This window comes from Cyprinus carpio, chromosome B1, assembly GCF_018340385.1.
Source record: "Cyprinus carpio isolate SPL01 chromosome B1, ASM1834038v1, whole genome shotgun sequence".
Classification (NCBI taxonomy): Eukaryota; Metazoa; Chordata; class Actinopteri; order Cypriniformes; family Cyprinidae; genus Cyprinus; species Cyprinus carpio.
Window position 1 is genome coordinate 35,881,338 of NC_056597.1, and position 15,344 is coordinate 35,896,681.

Genomic DNA, 15,344 nt, shown 5'->3' on the forward strand with positions numbered 1-15,344 from the left:
AGTTTTTGTTGCATATACACACATTTGACAAGCAGGCATCACTAGTGTGTGGTCTTTTGAACGCTTTGAAACAGTGACTCATTTTGCAAAACAGTTGGTTCAGTTGATTCCAAGCTTCGGAAAGGTTCATTTCTCCCATCACTACAATAATGTAAAATTACCACACCACCCATATAATCAGTGATTGGGCTAAATGATGAATGGTTAGAATGATGTACGGTATAACCACAAGGTTTATGTTACCAAAACATGACCAGCAGCTTAACACATTTTTGCTGTGTTTTCTATGCCATAACAAACATGTTTTATAACCTTACAGTTAAAAAAAAAAAAAAATGCAGTGTTCAGTGTTTATTTTAAGTGCATACTCAAATAAGCTCTGAGGAGAGTGGAGTTTTTGCTGTGTATACATCTGCTGACATATGAGGGCCCACGTAGAGCTATTATTTATAGATTCTGTGGTAATCCATTAATAGGCAAATGCGACAGTGGCTGTGTTGGTGTTTCCTGTAGCACATACGCACGTCTGATGAGCAAATCTCCAGTGTGTCGAAACACATCTGCAAAAGTTTTTGTGGTTTGTGGCTGTTTTGCTGATTTTTTTTTAATTCAATTGAATTTCTTTAGTCACACATTTGGCGTAACCTAATATATATATATATATATATATATATATATATATATATATATATATATATATATATATATATATATATATATATATATATATATATATATGTATATATGTATGTATATATATGTATGTATGTATATATATATATATATATATATATATATATATATATATATATATATAAACATTACGTTACGTAATAAAACACATTTTTAGGTTGCCATTTATTCAGTGCATTTGTGTCCATATCTGAGCAGAAAGAGGATGAGGAGTCAGAGGTTTCACTTCCCTGACAACCACCAGAAGCTATAGTGAGACTTATAGTCACTCACACTAAACATAAAGTACTGACCAACGCCAGTGTTATTTATATGCCTGAATGACGGAAATGGGCCTTAAAGGTTTGAAATAATAACTCATTCCAAGTAACAATGGAAAAACTGTGCGATTTGAAAGACATCCTTATTAACACAATCAGATCAAATAGGACAAGTTACTGCGTATATCGCAACGTGTATCCTAAGATAAATTTGGATATTGTGCTCACAGGCATGTCATGAAAATGATGAAATTATGAAAATTTCCACCAAAGGCTTTGACAGATAATTTATCTCCACAAGTTGTTGTCAGAAGTGTCTCTCGACAAAACATGCCAAATTTCATACAAATTGGATGAGGAGTTTATTCTATTTGATGGTTTACCAACAATAATGTATATTAAAATAACATAGTCATTATATTTGGTGTGAAGTCCAGGGGTCAGAAAGTAAAAGTCCTGCCGTATGTTCATGGGTGGAATAAACATATGGCAGGACATTTACTTTTTGACAACTGGACTTTACACTTCTGCCAAAATTTAATCTGCTTTTACCAACATTTTGTCAGGAGGGTTAGATTTAGATTTCATACAAACTAGACAAATGATTTAGTATTTCAGCAACATCCTGATCAGAGGACCAATGAGAGAAATTGCTCTTTGCAAAAACAAGGAATAATCCAGTGCTTAGCTAAAACTAAAAAGAAGACATGACATTCCAGCTTCAGACAAGCAGTGCCACAGTCCCAGCACACGAGGGCGATGTCAACATGCAGATCAGTTTCACCAAACTGATCTGTTGATCATTTGACTGCGCTGTAAATCACTGATTGATCCTCCACCATCTGATCAGTAGATCTGTGAAATGGATATAAGCAGAGATATCATTGCATCAATGACCCTTACAGATGCAAGTTAATACAACCTCAACCAAAGCAGGAACAACATTCGAAAGTGCTCAAAGTGTTCTGATTCAATCTAAATATGTTAATTATGTTATGCTATGTTTCTCACCTCCTTGCAGCATCAGTCTGGTATTTTCTAATGTTGTCGTACTGGCTTTCATTCTCTTCCGGTTGGTTCATCTCGTTGTTTCTATGATACAGGACAGATACATACTGGACCTCTTCTGTATCTTCAGAATCAGACGCTTTTCCTTCAGTCTGATTGTGACTGAAATTGCTGAGAGTAATTAAGGAATACAAGGCATCGTTTTGATTTGCGGCATCAGATTCAGACAGAGACCCATTGTGAGCTGATACGTTGACATAAAGATCATCCTAAAATGAAAGAAAATTACTTGTTACACTGTATTTACAGCAAAAATAATTAATACCTTTGAGTATAACATTTGCTTAATACTCGTTTGATAATTTGATTTACCTGCTTTTGTGCGATGTGATTAGGTCTCTGTTTTTTCCTCCTGCAAAAAAGAATCATCTAAAATGCATTAAGGAAATAAGTTTGGTATACTAACGTGTTTCCTGACACACAACATGAACTTACATGAGCCACACAATGATGAAAATGAAGATTAAACCTCCCAATCCTCCAGTGACTCCACCAGCCGCATACAGAAGCTTCCTTCCTACAACAAGACAAGTCACAAGACAATGCTTTTATCTTTATACACTGTGAGAAAACAAAACCATGATTCATAGTGTACAGCTGCATTCTAACACATTCGCATTTATCTTCATGGTCAAAGATTTCATGCCTGGTGCCCCCCCTCCCCCCTTTTTTTTTTACATTTGAATGGATTGTTATTGCTGCTTCCATTAACATCTGTGTGTATTTTACAAACTCTAAATGTATTTTAGATAGCATATCTAGATCTTTAAGGTGTCAGTTTTACATACATTCTAAATCATAGACATCTAAAAGACATCTAATAAAGGTCAATTTGACATCTGATTGGAAACGTCCTATAGACGTATTGCAGATGAGCAAACACTCTAAAAAATACAACTTGCAGATGTAAATGCAGACATCAAATAGACGTCTCTGTGATACACGTGCTACCAGGGAGCAATTTTGTGTATTCAAATGTCTGAAACCAAAAATAATCAACATTTGGTTGAAAACACTGCATAGTTGTGATTATATGAGAAGCACAGAGCGCGTCCATCTCTGGCTCAGTGCCAGCCAAAGCGCAAAAGCTAAGTTTGAATTTGGCAGTTATGTGACGTCATTGACCATTCTGAATCTCATCTCCCAGGGGCACAGATATAGAAATAAAATCTTACTGCTCAAAAGGATTATACAATGTGGAAATTAAAGCAGACTAAATGCATTATAGTTGTGTCTTAAAGGGACTGTTCCAACACCGAACTGAGCCTGCACCAAATGTTGCTGTCTTTAGGAAATTTTATAAATACATTAATTACTTTAATTACTAACAGATTTTTATAATTCTTGATCCCCCACAGACATTTTCTTCTTTTCATAGCTCATCAATAGCAGAAATATTTGTCCAGTCACAGAATGACTCAGTGATACACACCATGTACAGTGACAGTAACAGCCTCTGATCTCTGAGATCCGCCTTAAACCAGATCAACACAATAGAAGTTTCCACTCTGTAGTGCACTGAAACTCTGTCCAGATCCAACAGAGAAGCTTTGATCCTCCTTAAACCAGATGAAGTTCAGAGCAGGTGGGTTTGAATCACTGCTGCAGATCAGAGTCACTGAATCTCCCTCCACTATTTCACCAGATCCATTTATGAACACTGAAACGTTTTTTGGAGGATCTAAAAAGGACAAAAATGAAATGTCACAATAAATATTAGAAAATTATGAATTTTGGAAATTTGAACAGTGTACACATGGTCATCAACTCACACGTGACATTTAAAGTCACAGCATCAGAGTCTTTCTGTCCATGTTTATTTCTGGACTTGCACTTGTATTCTCCACTGTGATCAGAGCTGATGTTTGAGATGCTGTAGATTCTTCCAGATCCTACAAATGTTCTTCCTTTAAACCAGCTGATTTCTGCAGGTGGGTTTGAATCACTGCTGCAGATCAGAGTCACTGAATCTCCCTCCGCTATTTCACCAGATCCATTTATGGAAACTGAGATGCTTTTTGGAGGATCTAAAAAAGAACAAAAAGGAAACGTCTCAATGACTATTAGAAAATTATGAATTCTGGAAATTTGAACAGTGTACACATGGTCATCAACTCACACGTGACATTTAAAGTCACAGCATCAGAGTCTTTCTGTCCATGTTTATTTCTTGGACTTGCACTTGTATTCTCCACTGTGATCAGAGCTGATGTTTGAGATGCTGTAGTTTCTTCCAGATCCTACAAATGTTCCTTCTTTAAACCAGCTGATTTCTGCAGGTGGGTTTGAATCACTGCTGCAGCTCAGAGTCACTGAATCTCCCTCCAGTATTTCACCAGATGGACTCACTGCTACAAACGAATCCTTTGGAGGATCTAAAGGTCCAATATAAATGAAAATAATATAGTAAATAGTAAGAAAATATAGTAAAAAGTAAGTAAAAATTATTTATATAGCACCTTTCACAGACAATGAGTCACGAAGTGCTTTACAATAAAAATTAAAATCAAAACAAGTTAATTACCATCTGTACAAATACACGACACAGAAAGCACAGTCACACGGACTTGTTCTGGAAAATAATTTAAAGTTCTAGGCCAGAAGATCTCAAAGACTGGCCAGATGAGTGTGCATGTAATAGATCCTGGGTGCCTGACCATGCAGGGCTCTATAAGTAATGGCCAAAATTTTAAAATTCACTCTAAAACCAACGGAAAGTCAATGTAGGGCCTTAAGCACGGGAGTAATGTGCGACCTCCTTCTGGTCCTAGTCAAAAGCCTGCAGCCTCATTCTGTACAACCTGTGATTGATCCATAGAAGATTTGTTCAAACAAGTGCACTGCAATAGTCTAACCGTGTAGAGATAAATCCATGAACAAGCATCTCCATCTCTTTTTTTAAAACCAAAGATCTAATCTTAGCAATGTTCCTAAGATGAAAAAAAAAAAAACATGAAGGGACTACAGATTTTACATGACAGTTCAAACACATAGACCTGTCCAAAAGGACACCCAGATTTCTTATGTCACTGCAGGCAGAGGATGATAAACCCCCAATAGCCTGCCTAATATTAGAAGTAAGTCAGGGGCAATAATCATCACCTCAGTTTTATCATTATTTAGTTGCAGAAAATTATCTGACATACATTTATTAACAATTCTGCAGAAGGGACAGTTTGTCTACTCTATCAGGACTAAAAGAAATATATAACTGGATGTCACCGGCATAACAATGATAATATATTTATTACTAATAATCTTGTCAAAAGGAAGCATATACAGACTAAACAGCAGAGGCCAAGCACAGAACCTTGTAGCACACCCCAGGACAGAGGAACAGGGTCCCTAAGGAGACCCTAAGGAGGGCAGTTTCAGTCGAATGGTTTTTATAAAAGCCAGATTGAAATTTCTCACATGTATTATGAGCCTTCAGAACCATATTTAACTGCATTGCCACTAACTTTTTTAAGATTTTAGAGAAGAAAGACAAATAATATCTGCTAACTCTTTATTGTGATGGTTTCCCAAAAGACATTCTATTGACTATAAGTAACTTTGCGAGTACATGTCAGCCTAACCCTACCAGTCTACTTATACTCTAATGAGAGTCAGTAAATATGTAGGTGCAATGTTACTTATAGTCAATGTGTGTTAAAGGGACCATCAAAATAAAGTAAAACCGTAACTTTTACGTAATATGAATTCTCTGTTGTGGTATATTCAAACAAATTTACTCAGTCGGCCAAAATTCAAATTATAATTGAAACCAAACATGGGCCAATAGATGTAATAGACTGGGCAGATTTACATCTATAGATGTAATAGATTTCATAAACAGATATGTAGGCAAAATATCCACAGGGCTTTGGGAAGGTTTCATCATGCCCACTAACTTAATTGATGTCATTTAGGGAAATGGGACTAAAGGAGTGCAAAACTGACAGACTTTGTCGGGTAAATGTAAGAGGGTTTGCTGGTGATGCAGTGTTTGCCCTGACAGCCATAATCTTGTCCACAAAATAAGACAAAAAATGATTGCAGTCATTATTAGAAAACACAGGGACAAGAGATGTAGCAGGAGAAACAATATTGTTAAACAGTTTCAAACAAAGTTTTAGGATTCCTTTTGCAGGCAGATATCAGTTTCATAAAATAAGATGCTGTAGCATCCTTGATCATCTCGTTTAGATCTGACAAGAGCTCTCTAAGATGCAGGCGGTGGACTTGGAGCTGAATCGCTTTCCATAGACGTTCAGTCATCCGACAAACACGTCTAAAGCAGCGGATGGCATCATTTATCCACAGGATGGTGTTAACAATGGGGGTTTGTCGCGTTTTAAAAGGAGCCACTCTGTCCAGTAGCAGGATGCAATGTTCATTAAACTACTGTACAGTAGCATCAATGTCATTTGAGATAATAACCGAGCTTGAGTCAAAGGCGGCTGAGAAATTCTCAACAGCACGCTGGTTAATCATGCGAGAACAGGATGCTCACTTAACAAGCAGAGGATCCTCGTTAAAAGCAAGATCAAATAAAACGCATTTGTGATCACTAACATATACATCTTCAGTACAAATAGTGCCAGTGTTTAAACCATGAGAGAAAACTTGATTGAGCGTATGACCCTTGTTCTGAGTAGGACCAGAGACAAGTTGAATAAAGTTAAAAGATTCCATAATATTTAAAAATTCATAAGCAGCATTACAAGCATCATCATCCACGTGAACACACTCTGTCCAATTTAATAATGGATGATAAAAAGTCAATAAATTCTCTCAGAAAAGAGGCCGCTGACTCAGGTGGCCAATACTAAAATACAATAAAATTAGTTTGAACGACTAACCTTAGTCATCTGTAGTTCAAATGAAGCGTACGTACCACCAGCAGTCACTGACTGGCAAATACAATGCTTTTTAAAAACCACAGCAAGTCCTCGACTGTGGGCAGTGAGTCTAGGAAGTGCTGATAAAAGAACAATCCACAGGACAGACCTCGATCAGATGACAGTACTCCGTGCTCCTTTGCCATGTCTCCGTCAGCAACATAAAATCCAGGATTTTGTAAGTGAATATTTCACTGAGCAGAAATTACTTGTTTGAAATTGAACAGGCATTAATCAAAGCCATCTTCAGCGGTGACGAAACAACACCTGGTGCAGAGGGCGAGGCTCAGGTGCACAGCGCACACACTGCGACCCAATGTAAGTTTTCTCTGGGGCAGAGGGACCAAAACCCTAGGGACGTCCCGAAAGACAGAACGAAGATATAATGGTCTGGAGCCATCATAAAAAAGTCCCAGCTTTAGGAGTCTTTTAAAATGCACCTGCCGCCCTCCCCTTTTTCCTCTCCTTCTCCGCCCCTTCTTTGTGTGTCCCATTAGGCCTTTTCCATAGCGAGTAACGGGTGCAGACGGACATATAAACAGGGCAGAAAACACACTCAGACCACACCAGGCACATACCCCACCACACTCCTCCATAAAGGATCGAATCAGAAGCATTGTTTGGAGATCTACACCCATGCAGTAGACACGACATTTGTGGACAAACTTAACAGCAATATAGCACAGAAAACAAATAAAATGAGTCGGGGTGAACATCCAGCCACAGCGGCGCCATGCCAAAACCGGAAGAGGATTGTCCTATTAATAAAAACGTTTTGCATTTCTAATTCATTTTTTTTTTTTTTTTACTTTCGTAACACTTTATTTTAGTGGTCCCTTTTGAGCACTCTTTTGACAATAAATAACTTTGCACCTACTTGTCAACAAACTGTCATTAGTATTAGTAGACTGTCTGATTAATATCTGCTCACTCTTTACTGTGATGGTCTCCCAGACATTCTTCTGACTATAAGTAACTTATTCTAACCCTCACCCTACCAGTCTACTCATACTCTAATGAGAGTTAGTAGATATGTAGGTGCAATGTGACTTATACGTAGTCAACAGAATGTGTTAAAGGGACCATCACAATAAAGTGAAACCAAAACTTTTATATAATCTGAATTCTCTGTTGTGTGATATTCAAACAAATTTACTCAGTCGGCCAAAAAATATGATTGATTCTGTACTCACACGTGACACTGAGCTGAACAGCAGGAGAGATGTAAGTGTGTTCCTGTAGAGCACAGCTGTATCTGCCTGCATCCTCTCTTCTGACTGACTGCAGCAGGAGTTGATTGTTTCTGTCTCTTCTCTCAGTTAATGGATGTGAGTTTCTGTACCAGATGAATGTTGCTCTGTCAGTCAGAGCGCAGCTGCTTTTACATGTGAGACGGACTGAATCTCCCTCTGTCACTGTCTCAGGAGCCTCCACCTGAAGATCTGAACACAACACACACATTATATATAGTGCTGCTGTCATACACTGATGAGGTTTCACTCTTCTTCTGTGCATTATGTTGAAAAATAATCAAAGTCACCTGTGACAGTAAGATACACTCCTGGATGACCAAGCCATTTGTCACCAAGTTTATCAGTGATGAATCTGAAACAGTACTCATTTTCATCCTTCTGTGTCACATGACTCAGTCTGATGGTGCAGTTCTTCTGTTTATCTCCCAGATACTGAAGCCTCTGACTGTATTCAGGGTCCTCAGACAGATCTGGAGGCTCTTTACCATGTTCAGGGTTTTTAGTCCAGAACACTTTCATGATCTGATGTCTATTAGGGTATGTATAACTGCAGCTCATTATCACTGATGAGTTCTTTAGTGCACAGATGTGTGAATGAGTGTAACTCACACCCAAACTATTTTCACTGAAAACATCTGAAATTTTTTTTGATTATTATTATTCAAATTAACAGCATCTATAAAACTAGAGGATGTTTAAAAGCAGAAATAGTTCTGACTCACTGTGAATCATAAGCAGAAAGATCAGAGGAAGAGGAGGAGCCATTCTGACTGACATCACCATAGCAACACCTGCAACACAATCAATGTACCGTGCCTTATTTTAGTTTCTGTGACTTTAGTTTCCTTATTTTAGGTGAATCTCATGAAATCCATCAAGAACAAGATCAGGCCATTGTGAGATTTTTGCCCCTAAGATGGGCACTAAATATAAAAGTTTTTTTTTTTACATTTATTTATGATTTTTATATATTCATTTATATATATATATATATATATATATATATATATATATATATATATATATATATATATATATTGTATATATATATTCATTTTATATATTCATTTATAATTTTAACTTAGGGTGTAAATTACAAGCAACTTTATGAGGGCAATAGAAGCAATCAAAAAAAAAAAAAAAAAAAAAAAAAAAAAAAAAAGAGCTGCAATATATGTTGTGACAAGTCCCGGTTAATCCAACAGTAAACATGTATTGCAAGCAAACAGAGAAATTCTCTTACCGTTTTTCAGGGATGAAGTGATACAATAAGAACAGAAGTTCACAAGCATTAGACGAAAACTTTATCTTCCTCTTATCACATACATTTACTCTCAGACTCTGCTTAAAAACCAGCTTTGTTTAAATCCATTCAAAGAGTATTTTGATAATGTAAAAGAATAAAAAAAATCTCATTATAAAAAGCACAGGGCAAATGAAACAGCATACGCCAGTGCATAATAATTAGTGAACCAGAGGGAAAAAAAGAGGAAGTTAAAAGAGAACAACATGCAAAGTTTTTCACATTTTCATAGCAACTTTCACATGCAGTGGAGCTTTTCATTTCTCAGACAGGATTGTCCACAGATACTGAGTTCCTTCACAGTGAACAAATGCAATTGTGGGATCTTTTTTTTCAGCTTGGAGTTAATTTAATGAGTTTTGTTGTTGCTTTTAAGATCATAGAATTCTGTTTTACACTTAAGTTTCTGTTCCTCTTTTGTGTGTTGATAAGAGGCCTGTGAACTACATTAAACCTTTATGCAAATCCTGAACCGACAGTCTCTCTCTCAGAGCTTCAACAGAACTCAGTACCACTCAGATACTATCTATCTATCTATCTATCTATCTATCTATATGTCTGTCTATCTATCTATGATTGTGTTATGATGTGAATCAGGCCTGCCTGCACCAGCAGTCCAGTGCTGTAAACACATTCTCATCAAATGAAGAAATGTCCAGCAAATTGGACATGCTTGCAAACTACTGAACTTAAACAAACAAATAAATCCAATAGTGTGATCTTATGATTTCTTTTTTTTTTATTATTTTTATTTTTTTTAAATACACAGTTATTATAGTAAATTATTCACCACTGCAAACATCTGTTCTGGTGATTTTTATTTGTCAGTGATTCAGTTTTCAATACATACTACAGTGAAATACAGAACAACAGTTATTTCTGGTCCTTGAACCTGACTGGCTGATAAGAGTGTGATATTAGAGTGATATCAGATCTCCAACAGCTGTTTCACAGTTTGTAATCGTATCACTCCGCTTACAGCGAGTGTCCTAGAGAACGCCCAAATCCAGTATCATTTTAGAAATATTACTGTTTTTGTGTCACAGAATGTCGTTTTAAGAGATTTTCAGGAGAGAATGTACTTGTCTACAGTTCAGATATGCAGTTTGTTAATGAAGACAACATCTATTTGGAAATTTGCTTTGACGTTTTCGGATGAGCTCCAGATGTTCTGCGCTCATGAAGCCGCCTGAGAGCTCCTCACCGTGGCCAGATCTTCTGGAATATGATGCTGGGTCAGATGTCTCTGTAGTGATTAAACATGATGTAACACCAAGTTGAAATGTTCAGCAGCCCAGATAGGAAAACTGTGTGGTGCTAATAATGCACGGGAGATGAGAAGATGGCATATTCCCCTGAGTTAAATAAAACGCCTCAAGCGCCATCAAAACAACTGACCACATACATGGGGAATGAGTGAGGAAAAATGTACATAAGCATCCAACTCAGGTCACAGACAGAAAAGAATAAAAGAAGATAAACAGATGTCGGTAGAGTGAGTTATCTCTTCACCTTTCCATCTCATACAGACACACGCTAAGCACATGCACAGCTGTCAGTCTGCCACAAAACTACCGTGAATGCTCTAGTGGCTGTTACATAATGCAGCAAAGTTGATATATCCTATACAGAAATGTAATATATGACATATATTGCCCACTCTGAGTATATATTGTCATACAGTATATGTCACCTAAAATCACATATAATACAAACAACACACACAAAAATTCACAACTAACACACAAAAAAAAAAAAAAAAAAGCCAGTTAGTTACTGTTAATTGTACAATTTTACTTTAAGGTATGTTACTAAAGATACCATGCACTTAATTACAACTCGACTATCATCTGCATAAACCAAGTGCCTTAAATTGGCACACAGCCATTTAAATTGGATTAAAGGGTTAGTTCACCCAAATATTAAAATTATGTCATTAATGACTCACCCTCATGTCGTTCCAAACCCGTAAGACCTCCGTTCATCTTCGGAACACAGTATAAGATATTTTAGATTTAGTCCCGAGAGCTTTCTGTCCCTCCATTGAGAATGTATGTACGGTATACTGTCCACGTCCAGAAAGGTAATAAAAACATCTTCAAAGTAGTCCATGTGACATCAGAGGGTCCGTTAGAATTTTTTTGAAGCATCGAAAATACATTTTGGTCCAAGAATATCAAAAACTACTACTTTATTCAGCATTGACTTCTCTCCCGGGTCTGTTATGAGCGCGTTCACCTCACATCCGGTTCGCGAACGAATCACTCGATGTAACCGGATCTTCTTGAACCAGTTCACCCAAATCGAACTGAATCGTTTGAAACGGTTCGCGTCAACAATAAGCATTAATCCACAAATGACTTAAGCTGTTAACTTTTTTAACATGGCTGACACTCCCTCTGAGTTCAAATAAACCAATATCCCGGAGTAATTCATTTACTCAAACAGTACACTGACTGAACCGACCCAGATAACGAACGAAACATTGACTCGTTCTCGAGTCAAGAACCGTTTCTGTCGGACGCGTCCGATTCGAGAACCGAGGAGCTGATGATACTGCGCATGGGTGATTCAGACTGACACACAGCGCGTCTGAACTGAACTGGTTCTTTTGGTGATTGATTCTGAACCGATTCTGTGCTAATGTTATGAGCGCGGGTAAACCGAAGGCTTCAATCAAGGGCAATCATCGCCAATGAAGTCATTACGTCGAGCGCAAAAGAACTGGTGAACCGTTTTCGGCAACCGGTTTATTGAATCAAACTGTCCGAAAGAACCGGTTCGCGGAGAAGAACAGAACTTCCCATCACTACCGGTGATCCGAAAACCGACGCAACCGGTTCTTGACTCGAGAACGAGTCAATGTTTCGTTCGTTATCTGGCTCGGTTCAGTCAGTGTACTGTTTGAGTAAATGAATTACTCCGGGATATTGTTTTATTTTAACTCTGAGGGAGTGTCAGCCATGTTAAAAAAGTTAACAGCTTAAGTCATTGGTGGATTAATGCTTATTGTTGACGCGAACCGTTTCAAACGATTCAGTTCGATTTGGTGAACTGGTTCAAGAAGATCCGGTTTTACATCGAGTGATTCGTTCGCGAACCGGATGTGAGGTGAACGCGCTCATAACAGACCCGGGGAGAGAAGTCAATGCTTAATAAAGTCGTAGTTTTTGATATTTTTGGACCAAAATGTATTTTCGATGCTTCAAAAAAATTCTAACGGGACCCTCTGATGTCACATGGACTACTTTGAAGATGTATTTATTACCCTTTTGGACGTGGACAGTATACCGTACATACATTCTCAATGGAGGGACTGAAAGCTCTCGGACTAAACTCTAAAATATCTTAAACTGTGTTCCGAAGATGAACGGAGGTCTTACGGGTTTGGAACAACATGAGGGTGAGTCATTAATAACACAATTTTCAATAAACTCAAAAACTAACCCATTAATGATCAGACCGGTGAGTTTGTTGTGAGGTCCAGCGTAAAATGGCCAACATGAGGCACTCTGAGCAGCAGGCTAGTCCATTTTGCTAGCAACTCAAAATGGTACTCAGTAGTTTGTAAGGTCACCGCTTGCTTGTATCCATGACAATGTCGGGGCATGCTCCTAATAGGGCTGGCAACACACCATTAGCCTAAAAAGAAAATGCTTAACATGGCGTAAAGCATTAAAACGTGTTTTAAAAAGACCAAACTCAGTAAAAAATTTTAATGAATCATTCTATTTACAGATTTACAACAACTCTAGTTAGTGACAATAAACAGGCATATTCATAATTAAAATGTTTTAATTTAATTTAAATTGTTAAGAATATAAATGTGAATATTACCATGTGGGAATTTTACTGAGGTGATTATGAAAACAATGACAATAAAAAAATGAATGAAACAACATAAAAATCCCAAAAACTTATTACAAACTCGATTCCAAAAAAGTTGGGACACTGTCCAAATTGTGAGTAAAAAAAGGAATGGAATAATTTACAAATCTCATAAACTAATATATTTTATTCACAATACACAGCAAAAAATCCAGAGTGAAATCAACTCTGCTGGGAGTACATGTGAGACCACACTCAAGAGTGTGAAAGTGTAAAAATAGGAGTGTTAAATTAACACTGAAGCGGAGTTAGAGTTAATGAGATAATTAAGTGATTAACTGAGTGATGATTGACCATTATTGACGAGACCTGATGTTAACAAGCAGAATCAACAAAGACAAAAATCCAAAATTTTTATGTCACCATTATAGTGGTCAGTGTTTGCTTTAGTTGGGCTCTTGACCCTTGCGATTTTAAAATTAGATTTGGTTTGGCTGTTATAACTCAGTTCTAATAGAGAGACGAGCAAAAATAAAAACATGATTATGTGATGTTAGTTATGTTTTTACATAATAATTATTTGACCTGAATCACCAAACTTATTTAAAGCCTAAAACATAAAGGACATTACTAAGACAATTCAGGTAATAATTTATTCATGCCACAGTGCATCATGGGAGCCATGGATGAATTTTGATAGGTGTCACCCAGAATGCACTGCAACACAAGTCTCCTGCAAAATACTTTTTTGATTGTCACCGTCGTTGAGGTTCACAGGTTGATTCTTGATGTTTGCATGTCTAAATGAAACACTCTTTTGAAAGATTTTTGAACAAACAACTTTTAAGAACTTCCACAGATTGTATTTAAAATTCCGGCAATCCTATGCTTAAGAATCATTCAGCCGCAATAATCAACAATGAAAGTTTAACTCAGTGATTCAGAAAAAAACAATATTTTTGTTTGCCCGTCTGTTTTATAAAATCCATTACAACAGCCAAGCAAAATCTGGACTTTAAAATATTAAGGGTCAAGAGCCCAACTAAAGCAAACATTGGCCACTATAATGGTGACATTAAAATAGTGATTTTCGTCTTTGTTGATTCTGCTCGTTAACATCAGGTCTCGTCAATAATGGTCAATCATCATTCAGTTAATCACTTAATTATCTCATTAACTTTAACTCTGATTCAGTGTTAATTTAACACTCCTATTTTAACACTTTCACACTCTTGAGTGTGGTCTCACATGTACTCCCAGCAGAGTTAATTTCACTCTGGATTTTTTGCTGTGTAGAATATAGATAACATATCAAATGTTGAAAGTGAGACATTTTGAAATGTCATGCCAAATATTGGCTCATTTTGGATTTCATGAGAGCTACACATTCCAAAAAAGTTGGGGACAGGTAGCAATAAGAGGCCGGAAAAGTTAAATGTACATATAAGGAACAGCTGGAGGACCAATTTGCAACTTATTAGGTCAATTGGCAACATGACTGGGTATAAAAAGAGCCTCTCAGAGTGGCAGTGTCTCTCAGAAGTCAAGATGGGCAGAGGATCACCAATTCCCCCAATGCTGTGGCCAAAAATAGTTGCGCAATATCAGAAAGGAGTTTCTCAGAGAAAAATTGCAAAGAGTTTGAAGTTATCATCATCTACAGTGCATAATATCATCCAAAGATTCAGAGAATCTGGAACAATCTCTGTGCGTAAGGGTCAAGGCCAGAAAACCATACTGGATGCCCGTGATCTTCGGGCCCTTAGACGGCACTGCATCACATACACGAATGCTACTGTAATGGAAATCACAACATGGGCTCAGAAATACTTCCAGAAAACATTGTCTGTGAACACAATCCACCGTGCTATTCGCCGTTGCCGGCTAAAGCTCTAAAGGTCAAAAAAGAAGCCATATCTAAACATGATCCAGAAGCGCAGGCGTTTTCTCTGGGCCAAGGCTCATTTAAAATGGACTGTGGCAAAGTGGAAAAACTGTTCTGTGGTCAGACGAATCAAAATTTTGAAGTTCTTTTTGGAAAACTGGGACGCCATGT

General features: G+C 37.3%; 1 pseudogene; it reads right to left on the reverse strand.

The window, feature by feature from the left end:
• Positions 1–1,291: 1,291 nt before the first annotated feature.
• LOC109071259 lies at positions 1,292–9,618 on the reverse strand (annotated as a pseudogene).
• Positions 9,619–15,344: the final 5,726 nt, after the last annotated feature.